At 49.1% G+C, this 24,583-nt stretch overlaps 3 long non-coding RNA genes across 4 annotated transcripts; all 3 read left to right on the top strand.

Annotated features, from left to right (window-relative positions):
• Positions 1 to 1,775: 1,775 nt before the first annotated feature.
• Positions 1,776 to 3,839, top strand: LOC311437907. Its single transcript, XR_014693803.1, has 3 exons — positions 1,776 to 2,237; positions 2,508 to 2,561; positions 2,662 to 3,839. It is a non-coding gene; the product is annotated as an uncharacterized lncRNA (long non-coding RNA).
• A 3,209-nt stretch (positions 3,840 to 7,048) lies between these two features.
• Positions 7,049 to 14,951, top strand: LOC311437905. 2 transcript variants are annotated; one of them, XR_014693800.1, is made up of 7 exons: positions 7,049 to 7,337; positions 10,437 to 10,510; positions 10,941 to 11,086; positions 12,151 to 12,548; positions 13,339 to 13,437; positions 13,861 to 14,137; positions 14,636 to 14,951. It is a non-coding gene; the product is annotated as an uncharacterized lncRNA (long non-coding RNA). The 2 variants fall into 2 exon arrangements; XR_014693801.1 differs by lacking the exon at positions 13,861 to 14,137 and having other exon boundaries at positions 14,636 to 14,836.
• A 4,383-nt stretch (positions 14,952 to 19,334) lies between these two features.
• LOC311437909 lies at positions 19,335 to 21,404 on the top strand. The gene is made up of 3 exons (XR_014693808.1): positions 19,335 to 19,802; positions 20,073 to 20,126; positions 20,227 to 21,404. It is a non-coding gene; the product is annotated as an uncharacterized lncRNA (long non-coding RNA).
• Positions 21,405 to 24,583: the final 3,179 nt, after the last annotated feature.

Genomic DNA, 24,583 nt, shown 5'->3' on the forward strand with positions numbered 1-24,583 from the left:
GGGGGCGCATGCGCGGTGGGGCCCGGGGGCGCCCTCTGCCGCCTCCTGCTGGTGGAAAACGAGTACTGCAGGCGGCCGTGGGGCCGTGCATGCGCGTTGCTTATTACGTCGTTGTTTTTTTTGCTGTGTAATTTCCTACGCTCCTAGATTTTTCTTCATATGTAAATCACACAGAATCACAGATCTTCTAGGTTGGAAGAGACCTCAAGATCATTGAGTCCAACCTCTGACCTAACACTAACGTTTGAGCTAATTCCCGTGGAAAATATTTCATTTACTTTCTTGGTTGTATTGTCCTTTCTATGTTCAAAGCTGAGGCATAAATACGGTAAATTTTGCTTCTAGAAACACCCCAGTTCTTTTGTCTGCACTCTGCATGCTGTAAACTAGGGATAGGCACAAAAATAACCAAATAAATAAATAAATAAAAGAACACAGCTGCTGCTGCTCCTGCTCTCTTTCTTGTGGTTTGCCCCCTCCTCTTTCCCAGGTGATTGGGTTTGGGTGCTGGGCGGGGCCAAATGGTATAGGAGCCCCAGGCACGGCATCAGAGAGCTCCTTCTGCCCGGGCTGCTCTGTCAGTGCTTTGTTGATGCTTCTGTTAGTTACATGCAGGGTTCTTTTGGTGGGTCAGGGTCTGGTACGATCTTTTAGAGGAAACCGATCTAGTAGTATGTGCATTTATTGCTTGAAGCTCTTTGGAGGTGATTAATTGTTATAGCACATTTATGGATAGGATGTCAATGTTATTTTGTGCGTTTGCTTTGTTGTTCTAGGTCCCTCGTGATTTTTGCAGGGTTACAGGGCAGATGCCACCAGATCTACCCCTTTCGTTGTTTTTGTTTTGTTTGATTTTTTTTTTTTTCTTGATTTTTCTTTTTCTTTTTTGGAAGGGGGTTTGGGATTTGAGCATCTCAATTTTGCGGGTTTGGGATTTGAGCGTCTTAATTTATTGGGTTAGGGGTTTTAGGCATAGGACTTCAGGGGTTTAGTGTGGTAAATAGTTTGGGTTAGGTCCGTAGGGGTTTCGAGGATGTTTAGGGATAGGGCTTGAGGCTTTTTTGTGTAAGGGCGGGAAGGGCTAGGGTTACAGTGAGCGCTGTTAAATGTAGTTCTCGAAAACTCGGCCTCTGATTGGCCGTGCTGGCTGTCCAGGGAATTCTGGTAGGTGTAGTTTTCCGGCACCAGGCTTCCGGTAGGCCGTGTTGACTGCCCGGAGCATGCCGGGAGATGTAGTTCTGGGACTCCGAACTTCCGGGAGGCCATGTTGGGTGCCCGGAGCATGCCGGGCAATGTAGTTCTGGGCCTCCGGACCTCCGGGAGGCCATGTTGAGCGCCCAGAGCATGCCTGGAAATGAAGTTCTCGGGAACCAGGGTTGGGCTTAGGGACTAGGGCTGGGGCTAGGGTTAGAGTTTAGGGTGAGGGTTGGGGTTAGGGTTAGGGCTAGTGAATGCTGGTTCTCTGTGTTTGCAGATGACGGTGAGCGTGTTTAAACTAATTCCAGTTGAAGAAGTTTCAGTTACTTGCTTGGTGCCGTTATCAGTTCAACATTAAAAGCTGCAGCAAAAGCAAAAGGGGATTTTTGCTTCTAGAAACACCACAGGTCTCTTGTCTGCTCTCTGAATGTTTTTGAGATAAAACAGATTTTAAAAAACAAAGGAAAGGAAAGGAAAGGAAAACAAAACAAAACACAGCTGCTCCTTTTGCTCTCTTCCTACTTTCATGTGCTTTGCCCCTCCCCTTTCCCAGGTGATTGGGTTTGGGTGCTGGGCGGGGCTAAATGCTATATGAGCCCCAGGCATGCCATCAGAGAGCTCCTTCTGCCTGGGCTGCTCTTTTGGGGACAGTGCTTTGTTTTTCCTTCTGTCCGTTGCAGGGTTGTTTAGGCAGGCTGGAGTCTATGGATTTCTGGATTTTAAGTGCTTGGAATTCACTTAGTAGAGGGATGTTTAGTAGGGGCTGCTGGCTCAGTTTGGGGCGCGGTTGTCACTGCAGTTATTTTCCTACAGCCAATAGAGTAAAATTCCAGTTTGCCTTTTAGAGGTGCTATAAGTGGGTAAAGAGAACAGATGGAAGCGTGTGCCACGTGGGGTAGGCAAGCGGCTGAGGTACAGGAGGGGATGAGAGCATGTGATTTTTTTTCTGGGGATGAAATGGACTCAATTTTGTTGGTGTATAATCTGTTCTGCTCCTAGATTTTTCTTTCAATGTGAAGAAAAGTTTGAGCTAATTCCAGGTAAGAAAGTTCCAGTTACTTGCTGGGTCGTATTGTCCTTTTAATATTCAAAGCTACAGCAAAAGCGTGGGGATTGTTGCTTCTAGAAACACCCCAGTTTTCTTGTCTGCACTCTGCATGCCGTTGAGCTAAAGCAGACTAAAAAATAAATAAATACAGGAAACACACACACAAAAAACAACAATAACAAAAACAACAACAACAAAAAAAACACACCATTGGGTGATGTGTTGTGAACGCAACGATCATTTAATCCCTTTGTTTTCCCAGGTGGTGTGGATGATACTGGTTGCACTGTTGGAGCTTGGATTTGGAGAGGAACAGGTGAGCATAGTTGTATGTTGCATCAGCAGTAGTCAGCGTTGTGGAGAAGGTGGGCATCATGACCGGCATGCTAGTGAATGCTGGTACTCTGTTTTTGCAGCTGATGATGAGCCTGGCAATTGACTAAGATGACGACCAGTGCCTGTGTATTTCTTGAGGCGGAGGGAATTTACCATGCAGCAACCTGAGAGCTAAGTTGGGGGGCACCTGGTATCTGCATATCTGGGGTGGCTAATGGGAGCTGGGAGCCAGAGCAGCGTGGAGCCAGCTGGCTGAAAATACTTGGTGCCGCTGCGAGGGTGGTTCAGGCTGGGTCACGTTCAGGCTGCTTGTGGCTGGGTCACCAGGCTAATAGAAGCAGCGGGATTATTTTGTAGCGTGAGTGCGTGCGCCAGGCAGGACAGTTTCCTTCTGTTCGTCTGTCCTGTAGTGTTGCTTCTGCAATGTCTGTTCTGTGCTTCTCGGGTCTTGATATCCTTCTAGCTTTTTACACTGGACAGACCAGACAGGCGACTTGGTAGCGGTGCTGAAGGGCCTCAGTGCTTGTTTTGTCATCGTGGCTCTGATCCGAGCACTTCTTGTCTTGCAGTCGCTGCTTGAAGTGCAGTTCTGTTTCAGGTCTCGTGCATCATATTCGGTTTGAGATCGCATCTGTTTCCATCCTCGCTCTTGTGGAAGTCATCTGGGCCGCATCAGGAGCTCTTGCTTGGGAATTGATTTCCTAAGCGTCGTCTTATGTGATTAAGGAGGTATTGGGGAGGCAAGGACAGTCCCCAGACAAGGACTGTATATCTCGAAACAAGACACCGGAACTCACGATAAGGAAGCGGCAGACGGACAGAGAAACAAATGTAAGGACTATAAATCTCAAAACTGGACGTTGGAATTCATTATAAAGACACAACAAAGGGAAGAATTAGCAACAGCCAGCTCTTGCGATTAAGAAACATGCCAACTCAGCGGATTCCTGACCAAAGGTGAAAAGTACAATGTGAGGAAGACTCGGGGTCTTCCTCCCAAAGACCCCTGCCCACGTCCCAAAGGCCCCTGCCCACAGTTCTTGGGAGGCTCTACTCAGGCGCAAGGTGCCAAAAGGCTAATTAGCATGAGAAGCGAGGGAAGGCGGGGGTAGGCAATGAATATGTATAGGCGCCGGTAGAATATTGATAGATTGATTGTATAAATTCAAGACTGCTTTCTGCTTTGGGTATGCACGATAGGTGGAGAGATCCCCCCGTGCATCCAGCGCTGCAATAAAGAATATACCGCTTAAAGGAATTTCGGCTTCGATCTTTGAATCATATGGGGTTTTCAGTCCCCATCCTTCTGGTCTCTTGTCTTGAAGGAAGGCTTTTTAGACCTCCATCACCCCAGTTCTGGCAGTGTCTTCCAGTCGCGTGTCGTGACATTTGAGTCTCTCCTTGGGTCTGGTGCAGAGCACCTGTTGTGACTTGCTGTTGCCATAGGGCTTCCCTCCGGGGGTCACTTGTTCTTGCGCCTTGTGTTGTGTGTTTTGTTTGTAGTGTTTGTGGCGTGGCTGTGTGTGTATGTGTTTGGTCTGGAGCTGTCCTGCCTGGCAGTTAGTGATGACAGCTAACGTGGCAGTGCATGGGTGTGCTAATACATTGTCCGGACTGTGTTGGCGAAGACATCTGGTCTGCCTCTGGGCACGTACTGAAGGGCAGCAGGCACAGTCATCTCTGTGGTGTTTGTCAGATGTGCGTGTGGGGGGGAAGAGTTGAGCTGCTTGTGAGCAGCTGCTCGCATAGTGCTTGAACGGTGTGCTTGAGGAGGAGGTCTGTGGAATCTTGAAAGCTTACAGATAAGGGGTTTTTGAAACTTTTATTTTTATTTCTCTCCTGTCCCCAGTAGAGCGTAAACCTTTGGAGGAACCTGTCACAGGAAAGAGCTCCTTCCGGAACTGTTCAGCGCTCCGTAGGCAGCTCGGTGACTGGCTTGGTCTACTTCTGAGGTGTGCTGAGGTATGGGGGCTGCTGTTTTGAAATGATAATATTGTAAACGGGGTCCCTTTGTGTTGTTGAGGGATGGGTGCTAATGCTGGCAGCTGAATGATTATCTTGTGACCGTTTTCATTTGTTAAAGCTGAAACACAGTGTACAACGCGGGACTTGACCGGAGCTGCTTTTGGCAAGGTGAGCGATGAACAGATGTAGCAGGTACTTTAGGGGTGCAGTTGTCACTGCAGTTACTTAACTGCACAAAGTACAGTAAAAATCCTGTTGATATTTCAGGGGTGTTGTAGCTGGCCTAAGAGAGCAGATGGAAGCATCTGCCTCGAGGGCAGGTGAGGGAGCAGAGGTTAGGGAGCAGATGAGAGTAACTGTCCCAGCTGTGCTGTGGCTTTGGATGCTGCTTCAGCCTATGCTTTTCTTTTTGTTTCACAGGTGTGTCGCACAGGCTCAGAGGGGCCAAGCTGCACTCTGAAGAGCAGCACGGGAAGGGCGGGCTGTTTGTGAGCTGGATTGGAGCAGAACTGCCAAGTAGCACGAGGTGACTGCGAAGGGTCTTGCTTTGCAGGTGCCATGGCAGGCTCTCCACAGAAGCGGTTGAGGATTTGAGAGGAGGTTGCAGATCATCGAGGAGCGACACGTGCAGGGACGGCTTGAAAACGGTATGGCTGCTTTCTCTTCTGTTTATCGGGTGTCCCAGGCGACGTGGGCTGTGATGTTAGCCTTTAGGATCGGAACAAAGCAGGTGCTGATGGCGGTCTTCTTCGGTAGGCAAAGAGGTGCCCGAAGCCCCCTCCTGTGCAGCCTGAGCACGCCTCGCTGAGGATGAAGCTTGCTTTCCAGCAGTTCTGGAAACTGTGTTGAGGCTGAAATGCTGCGTCTGTGTTCGGGTTGGGGTTGCACCTTGGTGAGTGTAGGGATGGGTTTTAAGTGGGTGCAGCGGAGGGCCCGGCCCCAGTGTCCTGTAGTGTGTTTTGACCCATCAGCATAGCCTTTTGGTTCTCAGATAGCCTGCTGAAGGAAGTGATTTTTGCTGCGAGTGGAACGGAATTGATTTTGTTGGCGTATAATCTGTTCTGCTCCTAGATTTTTCTTTCTGCGTAAATAAAAGTTTGAGCTAATTCGAGCTGAAAAAGCTTCAGTTACTTGCTTGGTTGTGTTGTCCTTTCAATATTCAAAGCTGCAGCGAAAGCATGGGGATTGTTGCTTCTAGAAACACCCCAGTTCTCCTGTCTGCCCTCTGCATGCTGTTGAGCTAAGCCTTATAAATAAGTAAATAAACCACAGCTGCTGCTCCTCCTCTTTCTACTTTCATGTGCTTTGCCCCTCCCCTTTCCCAGGTGATTGGGTTTGGGTGCTGGGTGGGACCAAAAGGTATATGAGCCCCAAGTATGCCGTCAGAGAGCTCCTTCTGCCTGGGCTGCTCTTTGGGGGTAAGTGCTTTGTTTTTCCTTCAGTCAGTTGCCGGGTTCTCTAGGCAGGCTGGAGTCTATGGATTTCTGGAATTCTAAGGGCTTGGAATTCACTTCATAGAGGGATATGTAGCAGAGGTTGCTGGCTCACTTTTTTTTTGGGATGGTGGGATACGCTCCTGTGTTTGATCTGTATTTTAATCTCTAGATGAATCAACCCACTTGTGTAACTCTCCAGAGGACTAAAACCAGCTTGATGACATGCTACAAGAGGCTTGACCGTGTTGGTGCAGTATTACCAAGAGACTGAGCAGGGTCACCTTTTTCATCTGCAAAGGGTATGTCTGCCATTACCCCTGCCGGGGCTGCTATGCATTCATGGCCTTGTGGCATTTGTGGACTTCAGTTTGTTTGTTTGTTTGTTTGTTTGTTTTATTTGTCTGGCTCTGGTCTCTGTGTTTGAGTCCTCTGCATGTGCCGCACTGTTTGCGTATCCATTGTGGATGTGACCTTCTCTCTTTGTTTCTTGTAGCTCAGGGCGTAGGCACGGAAGCTTGAACGAAGCATGAGGGTGAGTGGACAGCAGTGGGGGCCCCGAGTTGCTCGGTGGACTGTGTGAGTCTGCTTCAGCTGTCGGGCCGGCTTTGCAAGTGCCTTGCGACAGCAGAGTACGTCTCCTGCCACGTTTCTGACACGTGCCAGACGTCAGCGGTTCCAGGGTTCCAGTTCCTGAAATGCTGGAGATGCTCGGAGCACGAGAGGAGCTGGGGCGGCTTCGGGGGGCTGGGGGAGAGGGGACAGGGGAGAGGGGGGCGGCTGCGGCGGCGGGGGGGGGCAGAGAGGGCAGCAGGAGGAGGTGCCGTTGCGTGCGCGTGGCCGACGCCCCTCTGGATTGGCTGGAGTGCTCCGTCCCGAGGCATGCTGGGAGCTGTAGTTCTGCGCTGCCGGGCGGCCACGTGGGCTCCGGGCTGCGCGGCCGGGCCGGGGCCGGGCCGGGGCCGGGCCGTGCGCGCCGGGAGGCGCAGGTTGCCGCTGGCGGCGAGCGCGGTTGCCGGCGGTGAGGCGAGCGAGAGCCTCCGGGGGTGCCTCCTCGGAGCGTCGGGCCGGGAGGGGCGGGGGGTGTTGAGGCCGGGCGCGGGTCCTCGCTGCGCTTGATCGTTGGGCTGCGCCGCGCCGCGCCCCGGAGGCTTTCCTCTCCCTGCGTCCTGACAGCCGGCTCTCTCCTTGTGCTGCGGTTCACCGGGGCAGAAGCAGCTCCCCGCCGCTAGGACCCCTGCGGGGTTTGTTGCCGAGCGAAGGTGGCGCACCGGGTAAAGCGAGGAAAGCCGCAGCTGGCGTGCTGCGGTCGCAGGGTTCTCAGGAGAGAGAGCAGCCCGTCCGTCCCGACTGCCCAGGTAAGTCGCAGCGACCTCGGGGTGGAATCAAGGCGTGCTCGTAAGCTTCCTGCAGCCCCGGCTCCAAGGCTTCGTTGAATTTGCGGAAGCGCGAGCTGCTCGGCGCTGGGAAGCGCAAAGGGAAGGAAGGCACGTAGTGCCTGCCGAGTCGTAGTAGCCTCTTAGACCTAGAATGAACTGGCCTGTCAGGCTCTGTCTGTTGCTCAGTCTTTGGTACGAGAGGCTAAACTTTGTCCCGCCTCAGCTTTCGGAGTTGTCCTAGGAATAGACCGGTGCTTGCGGGGCTTTCCAGGACGCTGGTTGCGGTCAGTGAGGACAGACGTGAGAGGCAATTTCTGTCTGTCTGTCTGTCTGTCTCTTGGTTATGTCCCAAGAGTTTTGCTTGAACTGTGTGCAATAAAGGAGGCCTTGGGCCTGTACTGAGCAGCGAGAGAGAGCAAAACTCTGCGTAAGCACTGGCCGTGGCAACGTTGCTTGGGAGTTGAGCGGCTGGGGGTCTTTCCAGAGGTGGGGGGTCTTCCCAGCGGAACTCGGTACGCAGGCAGAAACGTGACCTTCGAGGTCTTTGTTTGTCTTGCGCTGCAGCTGTGGTATTTGCCCCATAACTGTATGGAGTTGCTGAATTCTAGAGGGGATGATGATAGAGACGTCCCTGGTTCAGCCTTTTTTTGCCGCAGTCCTTGCAGAAGTTGTGGAAAAATGAGTAGTATCCTTCTCTTTAAGTTCACCTTTTAAAGAGTTCGTCCTGCAGACTCCTGTCTCCGTGGTTTAGGTACGTGATTTGTGTGAAACAGAGCCAGGCTTTCCTGTTAACGAGTGCCCTGATTGAAATTCCCTGTTGTTGGAGAACAAGAACCATCAGTGGTGCTTGGCAGTTTAAAACCTCTTGGCTTACGCAAAGGCTAACTTGCCAAAGCGAATGGGAAGTAGCCTAAAGTTCAGTAAATGCGCTGAATAGAAAAGGCCGTCTTCTTGACGGGAAAAGAGCTTTGCAGAACGTGAGCTTTGTTTCCCGTAGGGCTCCCTGCTTGCCCACCTGTTCAGCGATTACTGCAGGCTTTGACTGGTCCCCTCAGGCCCAATATCGCACACGTGCTGTGCTGCAGACGGTGCCTTAGCTTCCTTGCCGTCTCGTGCTGCGTTACTTGTACCTGCGGAAAACTTACTTCAGTGTCACAGAAACCCCGTGGGAAGCGTTCCCGACTCACGCCGGTAGGACCATCCCGTCGCGGCTGGTAAAATCCAGGAGCAGGACGATGCTTGGAAGAACGTCACCTATGGAGGAGAAGACAACAGTCTCCTTCCTGTTAGGCAACAGGTTTCCAAGACTGGTTTCCCCACCCCCCTGTGCGTTTTGAAGGAGGCAGTCCCTAAGCTGATGCAATCCAACTATCCAACTGCATCTAAGATGCTGGTTGTTACTTCCATAAGCTATAAAGGAACTTAATGTGTTCTGTGTTTTTAGGTCGAGGCTCGTGTGCGTGAGTTTGGCTTGTCGCGATGGCCGGTGTAGATGATCGCTCACGTGCCCCAAAGCTCCTTGTGCTGATGCTGGATCTGCCCCACGGTAAAGGACCGCATGCTGTGTGTTCAGCTTTTCTTCCTTACCGTGTCGTCCGTATGTACGTATGTATTTACTTCTCTGAAGGAAAGGGTGGATTTTTCGTGGGTCCCTCTGTGCGCGTCTCGAACCAGGCTGCAGTAAATACGCGTAAGCGAGTAGGCTGCTGCAGCGCGTCCTGGACAGTATCAGGGTGCTACTCTGCTAGCAGTGGAGAGCTGGGTGAAGGTGCCCAGGGTAAGGGCTTGTTCTGCCTCAAGTTGAACAGAAAGTTTCAGGAGTTGAGCATCCCAGGGGATGTTTGTAGGACTGCTGTTAGACGATAAAGGTTCGGATGGCTGTCGACGAAGGGGATTTTGTTGGTTCTTTTTCGATAGCTGTTCCTGCCAAAGATCGCGTCGGTCACAAAAGGTAGTAGTAACCTTGCGGTTTCTATGTTCTGTAGCGTTTGTACTAAAATACACTGGCAGATGAATAAATGAGCAGGTACAAATACACGTGACTCTGTAGCTGAGACTAAATAACGTGCAGTTTCTTCTGTGTTTTATCTTTCAAAGCACGTTGTTGCTGAGCGCCTGAGCTTTTTGCTCGCATTACCGAGGAAAGGAATGGCAGTGCTTCTTCCCCCCTCATCTCTCTTTTTTTTTTTTTTTTTTTTTTTTCCCCCCTCTCCTCTTCTTCCTCGATGACAGGGTACTCAATGTTTTCCTCGGATGTCCACGTGAAAAACGAAATAAATAAATAAATGCTGATGGTGAAGACACTGACAGAATTGGGTGACATTTTCAAGGTAGAGGAGGGGCGAAGAATGTGGAAATTCCTGGTACATTAGTGGTGCTCTGTTAACAAAACTGACGTATACGCCACTTGCTGTTCCTAGTTTTTTGGTTTGGTTTTCCTTTCAGTAGTCTCCCCGAAGGCTTTTGCGGACACACGGTGTATCTTTTCTGTTCTTTTCAGTATTCTGAAAAGTATTCAGTATTTCTTTTTCAGTATTCGTTTGTCAGGAAAGACGACCGTGCAATCCGAGGGCTGTGGACAACCATCTACCAGGTGGTTGTTGCAGCCTCCATCGGTCATGTTATTTGTGCTTTTAGCTCGCCCTCTCCTATATCTTGAGTTGAATTTCTTTTTTTTTTTTTTTTTGGCAACGCTATGTTTGCAGTGATAGCATTGCTGCCGAGGTATTTTTGACTAAAAATGATCTTAACTGTAGTAGTGAATTCACAGAGTGTGGCTTTGTGTAACGACTCCCGCGATCACACCTTTTTTTTTTTTTTTCCTTTGTCACAGATAGGAGGAAAGCTCTTTCCGGAGAGATGGAAAGAAAGTTGTTTCAGAATACGTTCAGAATGTCTGAAGTTGTTTTGGAATTTTTTTTGTTTTGTTTTGTTTAGTAGTTAACGGTAGTACAGCCCACAGAGCAATTTCTTTGTGCGTGAGAACTCGCGGGTTAACTGAAAGTTACTTGTTTTATTATGAAACTAGGATTTGAAGCCACGGGCATTCAGAAATGCATATGATATGTCTTGTCACAGTCTGCTAGATCAGCTAACCGGAATGAGAACCAATCTTCTGAAAACACGCAGGGATATCGTGGGGCAGGATGAAGGTAAATGGACACAATTATTTATTAATATTCTGGTACAGCTATTTAATTCACCTAAGTAGTGTTTCTGTCCTCGGTGTGGGAGAGGAAGTAGACTTTGCATCGTTTCTTGGGTCAGTCGTCCTTCCCTAGATTCCGAAGGAAAAGAATGAAATTTCTGCCTTCTGTCACAAAACATGTTGTGCGTGCTTGGAATTTGAAAATTAAGTTTCATGGGTGAGCTTTCCTGTGCAACAGGATGCAGTAGATGTTCTTATAGTGATGGTGAAAGGAAAGAGGGGCTTTATTTGCCTTTTGCTTTTCCTTTGTTTTGTAGAGGGAGGAAATAGTGATTTCTAGATCTTAAATGCTAACGCTGGAAATGGAAGCATGCGAGGCTTGTATTTCCTTAGTCTTAAGGTAGACTAAATTTAGATACCTTGTTCTGCTGCAGACTGCCTTCACGGCGTTCCTGTTGCTCAAAGGGGAAATCATCAGGAGTAGTTGAAAATGATGCCTTCACCCCTTCGGGAGATTGATCCAGATCAACCAAAAAGGCTTCTTCATACACTTGGCAGTCTGTTCAAACAGGATGAGAAGGTAGGAGAAGTCTTGCTATCTGCTGTATCATTATTTGAAAAGTAACTGAATTGTAACACGGAGGCAAATACTCTGGTAGTGAATTGACGAAGCAATTGTTTTTTACTTATATTAAAAAAAAAAAAAAGTCTTTTCAGGGTACGATGATAGATGAAGCAGATAAATTTGTTGCTGGGCCTCAGAATAAGATCAAGCGTCCTGGAGAGCCCAATACTCCAGCATCACTAAAGAGAGAAGGCGTAGCACGTCGCCGCTATTGCGACGGCCACAGTCACTGTTGTGACAAACCATGTTGGTGGGAAAGGGCCACCCTGTGCTGCTGGATCTCCGTCACCATATCTGAACCTCAAAGGCATGCCAACAAATAAAGGTGTGTTGGAGTTGTTGTAGTACAGGAACTTGTGTGGTCATAAATGGACATAGTGTGCAGGGAAAAAAAAAAAAGGTCTCCGTGCTTTCTGTGTTAATTCAAAAGGACACGTAAGTTTTAGAGTTAATTGGGACTGAATTTCTTTGGTCGGCTTAGACAAACAGGCTGTTGCTATAGGTAACGAAGTCCTGAATGAGCAATAATTTGGAACTGTTTCTAAAAAGTGCTGAAACCTTTCACCACGATGGTTTGGCGGTAGCAAGGATTTCATTTCAGCTTTTAATTCTCATTTGTGTATTCTATAGTGGGGAAGGGAGAAGTGGGGAAGGAAAGTGTGTAAAAAAAAAAAAAAAAAAAAAAATTTCTCACAAATAGTAATTTACCCACCTGTTGCAGCAGAGTCGAAAGAAAAATTTGCTGGAACTGGGGGAAGGAGGGGAAACTTTAGTTTGCTTTAGTCACTGAAATGGGAATACAGCAAATAACTTCACGACAGTCATATGAGACGGTAGCAACCCAAAAGGAGGTATTCCTGTGGTTGCGTCAAAGGGTGAATAAAACTACTGAAGTGATCTGACAGTGCTGAGTAACTCTCTCCACAGTACTTTCAACAAGAAGGGATGCAGAATAATGTCCTTCTGTGTTTTTTGATCCTGCAGTTATATGCACTACTAAGCTCCTTCTTAATTTTCAGACACTGGTATCAGTACTGTCCAAGATGGTAATGGAGAGAAGAAAGCAGAAAACTGTCAGTTGCTGGAAGAGCAAATTGATGGCTTGTCTGTGCAAATGGCTTCTTCGGTTCCAGCTGTTAAGGGAGAGGATGAAATGTCACCTGGTGACTTAGACTCTCTACATGATGAGTTCAATTGCTTAAATGATGCAAAGATGGCTTGGATCGTAAACCTGGTACCAATGCACTTGTTCGAGGGCCTCTAAATTACAGCGTGGCTGGAGATGACCAAAAACGAGTGATGGAGTCTACTTCTGAATCTGTGCCAAATTGATTTAAAATAACACCTACAATGTTGGAGGGAAGCGATGCTGGTATTAAAATCAGAGTGGTGAAAGAGGTTCGCAAACGTGGAAGAAGTAAGTTCTTTATTAGTGTATTAAAAATAGGCTAGGGGTACAGCAGACTTTTTCTTGAAATGAGGATCTATTTTGAAAATAAAACCTCAGATTTGGAATGATTTTTGATTAGTCGTGTACAAGTAGTGGAAGAACAAGAAAGTAAGTACATGTATTCACAGTCCAACTTTATATCCTCACCGTCCTTACTGCAGCACTCTTAAGCAGGCTTAGTCGCAGCACCATTCGTGTTTTCATAGTTGGTTCAGAGAAGAAAGCACAGAAACCAATGAAGAAATACTGTTGTTTCACATCTAAGGTGTCCGGTTCATTCTTTTGCGCTACTTTTTTTTTGTTGTTGTTAAACTTTATACGAGACAATCGTGCTCATGCTCCACATAGATCGGTCATCTTGTAAAGAGTAGTTATCTTAAACCTCTGCTTTCAAAAATGACAGCTCTAGGTTGAAACATGGCTCGGTATCCCTTTGTTTCTATTAACTGCTGATCATGGCAGCGTGTTCGTGGAGATGCAAGGCTTCTCTGCTGATGAAACCTAGTCTGCATTTTCCAAGGGCAGGTGTTTCTAGATACTGCTCTTTTAAGAGAACAAAATTCAGCGTTACATTTGAATATCAGCTAATCGATATCACTTCAAATTATTGGTATGCTGGCTTTTTTTTCTTATGTGCATTACTGTATGCAGAAATGGGAAACTCTAGGCTTTGTTGTTTTTCCTTTGGCTGTTGAGATTTACTGAAAATGCATTTACAAGATCTGTTTCTAATATCTGTTTGGATCTCTTCTTTAAGATCGTGAAAAAAATCTTCTCTCTTCTTGAGGAGGTACGTACAAGGACGGATGGAAACTCAGAAGTATTTCATTGAATTTGCTATAAGGGAAGGAGCAAGGTTTGTATAGATACGAATGATTCGGAGTTAAACGCTAACGTTGTTCATGATAGCAAATCTCAGTCTTTTCCAAAACAAGTGTTTTGTTTTGACATACTTAAATTATTACAGTTTCAGCGGTCAAACTGCCGTTGTATTTTCTGAAGTAAATGGTCGTTACCTAGAGCTGAAGTGTGAAATAGAAAGATACGGGTGGTTATGGAAGAAAGACCCAGAATTTGCGTGGGTTGGGGAAAGATGGCTGTATCAAATTAAATTTGCCATTCTGATGTCAGAAATGAGGGAAGCTCTTCCATGCTGGAAACAGAGAGCCTCCGCTAATACTGTTTGTCGTGGCCAAATAATACTGAGTTATTTAACTGCTGTTTTTGGAAGAAGAAATGAAATTACTTCCCTAGGTTTAAAAATCGTGTCTTAATACAGCACTTAGAGAGAACGCTAGAGGAGCTAGAGTTCAACAGCCTACCCAACAGAGTTAATCAGGTGAACGGTAGATAATAGTGTACCAGCCAGAGGAATACGGACCGGGAATGAGTTTGCTGTGCCGCAGAAGAGTGGAAGAGGACGTAGCTGTTGCCCTCGCCATCCTGGCGGTCAAGTGATCTTACTGTCAGAGTCCGAGAAGAAGCAGCAGAGCTTTAACTTTACGAACCTCTATCGGCAGAAGCTGGGCTGTAGCCTTAAGGACGTGCTATGAAAGGTGTGGCTTTTTTCCTGTGGAGGGTGCTCTTTGCTCAACAGGCTGAAAAAAATAACCATTGCTGCCCCTCCTGCAGGTGGTGAGAATTTACTCACTTGAATACTGTCATTAGCCGTTTTACGTGCAATAGGCAGTGGATCGCACTAAAATGGGGCACTGTCAAATGCACACAGTGTCTGCATTGTGGAGAGATCCCATCTGTTGTGTGTCCCTGTGTCCCCGTCGTCGTCCCCCCCCCCCCCCCCCCCCCAATAAAACAAACAAACAAATAAACCTCCCAGAAACACCTGCACTGGTAATATTGCATGTTGCCAGCACAGAGACGAGAGCCTTGTTCCCGAGAACTGCTAGCCATGCCTTTAAACTTGAGATTCAGCGTAGATCGAGAGTAAAGAAACTGCTGTTGTGTTAATGAAAGCTAAAGACAGCCCTGTGACTGTTAGCACTTGGTGGTTACTAAACAATCTACCTCAGACTCTCTTCTGTTTTTATCTGCAGACATTATGAAAGCGCACCTGAGGCTTCCCAGGTCCCTGACTTCAGTTCTCTTTCATCCCGTGAGGAGGACGGAGATTCTTCAGGTGGCCTTGCCTTGGCACACGCTGTGCTTTGGAAGCACTAAAAAGAAATGCTTTTAAAAGTGTGCATTTATTTTAATGTTCATACAAAAGAGATTGGTTTTGAACAGTGTTGTTACCGGATCACTAATTTGATATTTTAACTGTATGCATTTTTTTGAACATAGGTGTGTGTGTGTGTGTATATATACATATATATATGTATATATAAAAAAAAATAAACCGTTTTATTAATTCTCGTTAAGTGCTGATCTGAGGAGTCTGTAATGGGCAGCGCTGAATTCCTCGAATTGTCTGTCACCAACAGACCGCTAACATTTTTTGTGAAACCAGTCTGCATATCCTGAAACCCCACTTCTGGTAATAGCTGCGGAATGTGTTTGTTACTTACCTCCCGGTAGCACGTACCCTGGAGCACCTGCCTCATCAGTCAGCTCAGCCTGTACAGGGTGTACATTTTTGCTCCAAGGCTAAAGTGTTAAAGACACCAAGTTCCAGCTTACCAAATCCTTGGTTACCCGAGTTAATATCCTCCCTTCCGTTCCTCTTACTCTTTTGTTCAAAGGTAATGTTGTGAATCACAGAAAATGCAACGAAGACTGGAGCACCTGCACGTAATTAATATTTTCCTTTTAAACGGTAATATGCCAGTAGTAAGTGGCTCTTCAGATAATTTTATTTTCGGTTGTTCTCATTTAAAAACAGTCTCCTGCTCCTTTAACAGCTTTCTTTTAAAAGACAGGTTGAAGTTGTGCTGGCGTTAAGAAGCTCTTCACAAGGTACTGGGGCTGTCCTGAGGATTCCACTTGACCAGCCAGCAGAAGAGGCAGGGAAACATACTTACATTGATGGCCTGAACTTCTCTTCCTATTACTCTTTTTAGTACTAGCCAGCGTGTGTGAGACATCTTTTCCTTCTCCTGTGAAGCAGTGGGCTGGTCTTTCTGGAAGAGGTTGTTTGACCATTGGAATTACACCAGTGAGATTCAAGAAGGAAATAAAATCCAAAAGCAGCAGCGTATCTTTATTACTACGTTAAGTGAGAAAGTGACACTTGGAACGAACTCGTTATAAACAATTCTGAACTCTTTTCTTAGCGGGAACGTACTTATCTGTACCGTTGAACGTACTTGAAAAAAAAAACAAACGAACCACAGGAGTACCTTGGAATACATAGGGCGATTCATCCCTTTCAGGATCATTACACGGCAGCTGTATGTCACCACAATACACCTCTTTTGCTTAATGGTGGACTTCTCAGAGGGAATTTACTTGGGTCAGGTATACTGTGTGTATGTGGTTTTATGCACGTAGAACTGCCTGTACTACACTATCTTTTAAATAGGTGGTGGTAAGAGGAGACAGCTTTCTTCTAGTAGATTCTTCCTTAAGTTTCTTTAGTGATTCCGGGGGCGCTCACTTGACCGTGATGTGCCTGACCTGGTTAGCATCTAAACCTCCTCCTCTGATGTGGTACAGCTGTCTGCTAAATTAGTTACAGAAAGATGGTGACTTTAACTCAGCCAGTTCTCTCTTACCTCTCTATTGTTTTATCTGGATAATTTGAATTTGGATTAGAGCAGCGGAGGGAAAAGATGCCTTACACTGAAACGGACGCGAGTCTGTGAGAAGTAAGCCAGGCGTCCTTGGAGACTGTGCCAATGAAAAGGGGAAGAAAAATGAGTGGAATAAATCTGAGTGCACATAGTCCTGCATCCCGAAGGGAGCACAGAAGGAAGGTTGCTTGCTTAGAAGAGCAGTGGATGCTTCGTGCCCGCCTTAAAGAGAATATTAACAGAGAGAATTCTTTGTAAGACAAGCTGCCCCGCGGGGTGTGGGTAGCAAATACGTTGGAAAAAATACAGCCACAAGCTCCGAATGGCACAGTAGGCGAGCTGTGATCCGCCCGACAGGGCCTCCCGCGGGCGCCCTCTGCCGCCACCTGCTGGTGGAAAACGAGTACTGCAGGCGGCCGAGGGGCGCGCATGCGCGGTGGCACCGGCGGGCGCCCTCTGCCGCCACCTGCTGCTGTTACTCGGGTACTGCAGGCGGCCGAGGGGCGCGCATAGCGCGGTGACTCCCGCGGGCGCCCTCTGCCGCCACCTGCTGGTGGAAAACGAGTACTGCAGGCGTCCGGGGGGCGCGCATGCGCGGTGGGGGTCCGGTGGCGCCCCCTGCCGCCACCTGCTGGTGGTGAAGGGGTAATGCAGGCAGCCGGGGGGCGCGCATGCGCGGTGAGGCCCGGGGGGCGCCCTCTGCCGCCACCTGCTGGTGGGAAGCGAGTACTGCAGGCTGCCGGGCGCCACGAATGCCGCATGACGCCCGTGGGCACCCTCTGCCGCCATCTGCTGGTGGAAAACGAGTACTGCAGGCGGCCGGGGGGCGCGCAACGCGCGGTGACGCCCGCGGGCGCCCTCTGCCGCCACCTGCTGGTGGGAAGCGAGTACTGCAGGCGGCCGGGGGACGCGCATGCGCCGTGGGGTCCGGTGGCGCCCTCTGCCGCCACCTGCTGGTGCAAAACGAATACTGCAGGCGGCCGGGGGACGCGCATGCGCGTTGGCACCCGCGGGCGCCCTCTGCCGCCACCTGCTGGTTTTAATCGGGTATTGCAGGCGGCCGAGGGGCGCGCATGCGCGGTGACGCCCGCGGGCGCCCTCTGCCGCCACCTGCTGGTTTTAGTCGGGTACTGCAGGCGGCCGGGGGCCGCGCATGCGCGGTGAGGCCCGCGGGCGCCCTCTGCCGCCACCTGCTGGTGGGAATCGGGTATTGCAGGCGGCCGGGGGGCGCGCATGCGCGGTGACGCCCGCGGGCGCCCTCTGCCGCCACCTGCTGGTGGAGAACTAGTACTGCAGGCGGCCGAGGGGGGCGCATGCGCGGTGGGGCCCGGGGGCGCCCTCTGCCGCCTCCTGCTGGTGGAAAACGAGTACTGCAGGCGGCCGTGGGGCCGTGCATGCGCGTTGCTTATTACGTCGTTGTTTTTTTTGCTGTGTAATTTCCTACGCTCCTAGATTTTTCTTCATATGTAAATCACACAGAATCACAGATCTTCTAGGTTGGAAGAGACCTCAAGATCATTGAGTCCAACCTCTGACCTAACACTAACGTTTGAGCTAATTCCCGTGGAAAATATTTCATTTACTTTCTTGGTTGTATTGTCCTTTCTGTGTTCAAAGCTGAGGCATAAATACGGTAAATTTTGCTTCTAGAAACACCCCAGTTCTTTTGTCTGCACTCTGCATGCTGTAAACTAGGGATAGGCACAAAAAAAACCAAATAAATAAATAAATAAAAGAACACAGCTGCTGCTGCTCCTGCTCTCTTTCTTGTGGTTTGCCCCCTCCTCTTTCCCAGGTGATTGGGTTTGGGTGCTGGGCGGGGCCAAATGGTATAGGAGCCCCAGGCACGGCATCAGAGAGCTCCTTCTGCCCGGGCTGCTCTTTGGGGTCAGTGCTTTGTTGATGCTTCTGTTAGTTACATGCAGGGTTCTTTTGGTGGGTCAGGGTCTGGTACGATCTTTTAGAGGAAACCGATCTAGTAGTATGTGCATTTATTGCTTGAAGCTCTTTGGAGGTGATTAATTGTTATAGCACATTTATGGATAGGATGTCAATGTTATTTTGTGCGTTTGCTTTGTTGTTCTAGGTCCCTCGTGATTTTTGCAGGGTTACAGGGCAGATGCCACCAGATCTACCCCTTTTGTTGTTTTTGTTTTGTTTGATTTTTTTTTTTCTTGATTTTTCTTTTTCTTTTTTGGAAGGGGGTTTGGGATTTGAGCATCTCAATTTTGCGGGTTTGGGATTTGAGCGTCTTAATTTATTGGGTTAGGGGTTTTAGGCATAGGACTTCAGGGGTTTAGTGTGGTAAATAGTTTGGGTTAGGTCCGTAGGGGTTTCGAGGATGTTTAGGGATAGGGCTTGAGGCTTTTTTGTGTAAGGGCGGGAAGGGCTAGGGTTACAGTGAGCGCTGTTAAATGTAGTTCTCGAAAACTCGGCCTCTGATTGGCCGTGCTGGCTGTCCAGGGAATTCTGGTAGGTGTAGTTTTCCGGCACCAGGCTTCCGGTAGGCCGTGTTGACTGCCCGGAGCATGCCGGGAGATGTAGTTCTGGGACTCCGAACTTCCGGGAGGCCATGTTGGGTGCCCGGAGCATGCCGGGCAATGTAGTTCTGGGACTCCGGACCTCCGGGAGGCCATGTTGAGCGCCCAGAGCATGCCTGGAAATGAAGTTCTCGGGAACCAGGGTTGGGCTTAGGGACTAGGGCTGGGGCTAGGGTTAGAGTTTAGGGTGAGGGTTGGGGTTAGGGTTAGGGCTAGTGAATGCTGGTTCTCTGTGTTTGCAGATGACGGTGAGCGTGTTTAAACTAATTCCAGTTGAAGAAGTTTCAGTTACTTGCTTGGTGCCGTTATCAGTTCAACATTAAAAGCTGCAGCAAAAGCAAAAGGGGATTTTTGCTTCTAGAAACACCACAGGTCTCTTGTCTGCTCTCTGAATGTTTTTGAGATAAAACAGATTTTAAAAAACAAAGGAAAAAACAAAACAAAACACAGCTGCTCCTTTTGCTCTCTTCCTACTTTCATGTGCTTTGCCCCTCCCCTTTCCCAGGTGATTGGGTTTGGGTGCTGGGCGGGGCTAAATGCTATATGAGCCCCAGGCATGCCATCAGAGAGCTCCTTCTGCCTGGGCTGCTCTTTTGGGGACAGTGCTTTGTTTTTCCTTCTGTCCGTTGCAGGGTTGTTTAGGCAGGCTGGAGTCTATGGATTTCTGGATTTTAAGTGCTTGGAATTCACTTAGTAGAGGGATGTTTAGTAGGGGCTGCTGGCTCAGTTTGGGGCGCGGTTGTCACTGCAGTTATTTTCCTACAGCCAATAGAGTAAAATTCCAGTTTGCCTTTTAGAGGTGCTATAAGTGGGTAAAGAGAACAGATGGAAGCGTGTGCCACGTGGGGTAGGCAAGCGGCTGAGGTACAGGAGGGGATGAGAGCATGTGATTTTTTTTCTGGGGATGAAATGGACTCAATTTTGTTGGTGTATAATCTGTTCTGCTCCTAGATTTTTCTTTCAATGTGAAGAAAAGTTTGAGCTAATTCCAGGTAAGAAAGTTCCAGTTACTTGCTGGGTCGTATTGTCCTTTTAATATTCAAAGCTACAGCAAAAGCGTGGGGATTGTTGCTTCTAGAAACACCCCAGTTTTCTTGTCTGCACTCTGCATGCCGTTGAGCTAAAGCAGACTAAAAAATAAATAAATACAGGAAACACACACACAAAAAACAACAATAACAAAAACAACAACAACAAAAAAAACACACCATTGGGTGATGTGTTGTGAACGCAACGATCATTTAATCCCTTTGTTTTCCCAGGTGGTGTGGATGATACTGGTTGCACTGTTGGAGCTTGGATTTGGAGAGGAACAGGTGAGCATAGTTGTATGTTGCATCAGCAGTAGTCAGCGTTGTGGAGAAGGTGGGCATCATGACCGGCATGCTAGTGAATGCTGGTACTCTGTTTTTGCAGCTGATGATGAGCCTGGCAATTGACTAAGATGACGACCAGTGCCTGTGTATTTCTTGAGGCGGAGGGAATTTACCATGCAGCAACCTGAGAGCTAAGTTGGGGGGCACCTGGTATCTGCATATCTGGGGTGGCTAATGGGAGCTGGGAGCCAGAGCAGCGTGGAGCCAGCTGGCTGAAAATACTTGGTGCCGCTGCGAGGGTGGTTCAGGCTGGGTCACGTTCAGGCTGCTTGTGGCTGGGTCACCAGGCTAATAGAAGCAGCGGGATTATTTTGTAGCGTGAGTGCGTGCGCCAGGCAGGACAGTTTCCTTCTGTTCGTCTGTCCTGTAGTGTTGCTTCTGCAATGTCTGTTCTGTGCTTCTCGGGTCTTGATATCCTTCTAGCTTTTTACACTGGACAGACCAGACAGGCGACTTGGTAGCGGTGCTGAAGGGCCTCAGTGCTTGTTTTGTCATCGTGGCTCTGATCCGAGCACTTCTTGTCTTGCAGTCGCTGCTTGAAGTGCAGTTCTGTTTCAGGTCTCGTGCATCATATTCGGTTTGAGATCGCATCTGTTTCCATCCTCGCTCTTGTGGAAGTCATCTGGGCCGCATCAGGAGCTCTTGCTTGGGAATTGATTTCCTAAGCGTCGTCTTATGTGATTAAGGAGGTATTGGGGAGGCAAGGACAGTCCCCAGACAAGGACTGTATATCTCGAAACAAGACACCGGAACTCACGATAAGGAAGCGGCAGACGGACAGAGAAACAAATGTAAGGACTATAAATCTCAAAACTGGACGTTGGAATTCATTATAAAGACACAACAAAGGGAAGAATTAGCAACAGCCAGCTCTTGCGATTAAGAAACATGCCAACTCAGCGGATTCCTGACCAAAGGTGAAAAGTACAATGTGAGGAAGACTCGGGGTCTTCCTCCCAAAGACCCCTGCCCACGTCCCAAAGGCCCCTGCCCACAGTTCTTGGGAGGCTCTACTCAGGCGCAAGGTGCCAAAAGGCTAATTAGCATGAGAAGCGAGGGAAGGCGGGGGTAGGCAATGAATATGTATAGGCGCCGGTAGAATATTGATAGATTGATTGTATAAATTCAAGACTGCTTTCTGCTTTGGGTATGCACGATAGGTGGAGAGATCCCCCCGTGCATCCAGCGCTGCAATAAAGAATATACCGCTTAAAGGAATTTCGGCTTCGATCTTTGAATCATATGGGGTTTTCAGTCCCCATCCTTCTGGTCTCTTGTCTTGAAGGAAGGCTTTTTAGACCTCCATCACCCCAGTTCTGGCAGTGTCTTCCAGTCGCGTGTCGTGACATTTGAGTCTCTCCTTGGGTCTGGTGCAGAGCACCTGTTGTGACTTGCTGTTGCCATAGGGCTTCCCTCCGGGGGTCACTTGTTCTTGCGCCTTGTGTTGTGTGTTTTGTTTGTAGTGTTTGTGGCGTGGCTGTGTGTGTATGTGTTTGGTCTGGAGCTGTCCTGCCTGGCAGTTAGTGATGACAGCTAACGTGGCAGTGCATGGGTGTGCTAATACATTGTCCGGACTGTGTTGGCGAAGACATCTGGTCTGCCTCTGCGCACGTACTGAAGGGCAGCAGGCACAGTCCTCTCTGTGGTGTTTGTCAGGTGTGTGTGTGGGGGGGGAAGAGTTGAGCTGCTTGTGAGCAGCTGCTCGCATAGTGCTTGAACGGTGTGCTTGAGGAGGAGGTCTGTGGAATCTTGAAAGCTTACAGATAAGGGGTTTTTGAAACTTTTATTTTCATTTCTCTCCTGTCCCCAGTAGAGTGTAAACCTTTGGAGGAACCTGTCACAGGAAAGAGCTCCTTCCGGAACTGTTCAGCGCTCCGTAGGCAGCTCGGTGACTGGCTTGGTCTACTTCTGAGGTGTGCTGAGGTATGGGGGCTGCTGTTTCGAAATGATAATATTGTAAACGGGGTCCCTTTGTGTTGTTGAGGGATGGGTGCTAATGCTGGCAGCTGAATGATTATCTTGTGACCGTTTTCATTTGTTAAAGCTGAAACACAGTGTACAACGCGGGACTTGACCGGAGCTGCTTTTGGCAAGGTGAGCGATGAACAGATGTAGCAGGTACTTTAGGGGTGCAGTTGTCACTGCAGTTACTTAACTGCACAAAGTACAGTAAAAATCCTGTTGATATTTCAGGGGTGTTGTAGCTGGCCTAAGAGAGCAGATGGAAGCATCTGCCTCGAGGGCAGGTGAGGGAGCAGAGGTTAGGGAGCAGATGAGAGTAACTGTCCCAGCTGTGCTGTGGCTTTGGATGCTGCTTCAGCCTATGCTTTTCTTTTTGTTTCACAGGTGTGTCGCACAGGCTCAGAGGGGCCAAGCTGCACTCTGAAGAGCAGCACGGGAAGGGCGGGCTGTTTGTGAGCTGGATTGGAGCAGAACTGCCAAGTAGCACGAGGTGACTGCGAAGGGTCTTGCTTTGCAGGTGCCATGGCAGGCTCTCCACAGAAGCGGTTGAGGATTTGAGAGGAGGTTGCAGATCATCGAGGAGCGACACGTGCAGGGACGGCTTGAAAACGGTATGGCTGCTTTCTCTTCTGTTTATCGGGTGTCCCAGGCGACGTGGGCTGTGATGTTAGCCTTTAGGATCGGAACAAAGCAGGTGCTGATGGCGGTCTTCTTCGGTAGGCAAAGAGGTGCCCGAAGCCCCCTCCTGTGCAGCCTGAGCACGCCTCGCTGAGGATGAAGCTTGCTTTCCAGCAGTTCTGGAAACTGTGTTGAGGCTGAAATGCTGCGTCTGTGTTCGGGTTGGGGTTGCACCTTGGTGAGTGTAGGGATGGGTTTTAAGTGGGTGCAGCGGAGGGCCCGGCCCCAGTGTCCTGTAGTGTGTTTTGACCCATCAGCATAGCCTTTTGGTTCTCAGATAGCCTGCTGAAGGAAGTGATTTTTGCTGCGAGTGGAACGGAATTGATTTTGTTGGCGTATAATCTGTTCTGCTCCTAGATTTTTCTTTCTGCGTAAATAAAAGTTTGAGCTAATTCGAGCTGAAAAAGCTTCAGTTACTTGCTTGGTTGTGTTGTCCTTTCAATATTCAAAGCTGCAGCGAAAGCATGGGGATTGTTGCTTCTAGAAACACCCCAGTTCTCCTGTCTGCCCTCTGCATGCTGTTGAGCTAAGCCTTATAAATAAGTAAATAAACCACAGCTGCTGCTCCTCCTCTTTCTACTTTCATGTGCTTTGCCCCTCCCCTTTCCCAGGTGATTGGGTTTGGGTGCTGGGTGGGACCAAAAGGTATATGAGCCCCAAGTATGCCGTCAGAGAGCTCCTTCTGCCTGGGCTGCTCTTTGGGGGTAAGTGCTTTGTTTTTCCTTCAGTCAGTTGCCGGGTTCTCTAGGCAGGCTGGAGTCTATGGATTTCTGGAATTCTAAGGGCTTGGAATTCACTTCATAGAGGGATATGTAGCAGAGGTTGCTGGCTCACTTTTTTTTTGGGATGGTGGGATACGCTCCTGTGTTTGATCTGTATTTTAATCTCTAGATGAATCAACCCACTTGTGTAACTCTCCAGAGGACTAAAACCAGCTTGATGACATGCTACAAGAGGCTTGACCGTGTTGGTGCAGTATTACCAAGAGACTGAGCAGGGTCACCTTTTTCATCTGCAAAGGGTATGTCTGCCATTACCCCTGCCGGGGCTGCTATGCATTCATGGCCTTGTGGCATTTGTGGACTTCAGTTTGTTTGTTTGTTTGTTTGTTTTATTTGTCTGGCTCTGGTCTCTGTGTTTGAGTCCTCTGCATGTGCCGCACTGTTTGCGTATCCATTGTGGATGTGACCTTCTCTCTTTGTTTCTTGTAGCTCAGGGCGTAGGCACGGAAGCTTGAACGAAGCATGAGGGTGAGTGGACAGCAGTGGGGGCCCCGAGTTGCTCGGTGGACTGTGTGAGTCTGCTTCAGCTGTCGGGCCGGCTTTGCAAGTGCCTTGCGACAGCAGAGTACGTCTCCTGCCACGTTTCTGACACGTGCCAGACGTCAGCGGTTCCAGGGTTCCAGTTCCTGAAATGCTGGAGATGCTCGGAGCACGAGAGGAGCTGGGGCGGCTTCGGGGGGCTGGGGGAGAGGGGACAGGGGAGAGGGGGGCGGCTGCGGCGGCGGGGGGGGGCAGAGAGGGCAGCAGGAGGAGGTGCCGTTGCGTGCGCGTGGCCGACGCCCCTCTGGATTGGCTGGAGTGCTCCGTCCCGAGGCATGCTGGGAGCTGTAGTTCTGCGCTGCCGGGCGGCCACGTGGGCTCCGGGCTGCGCGGCCGGGCCGGGGCCGGGCCGGGGCCGGGCCGTGCGCGCCGGGAGGCGCAGGTTGCCGCTGGCGGCGAGCGCGGTTGCCGGCGGTGAGGCGAGCGAGAGCCTCC

The sequence above is a fragment of the Aythya ferina genome (assembly GCF_964211825.1).
Source record: "Aythya ferina genome assembly, chromosome: 5".
In the NCBI taxonomy this organism is placed as follows: domain Eukaryota; kingdom Metazoa; phylum Chordata; class Aves; order Anseriformes; family Anatidae; genus Aythya; species Aythya ferina.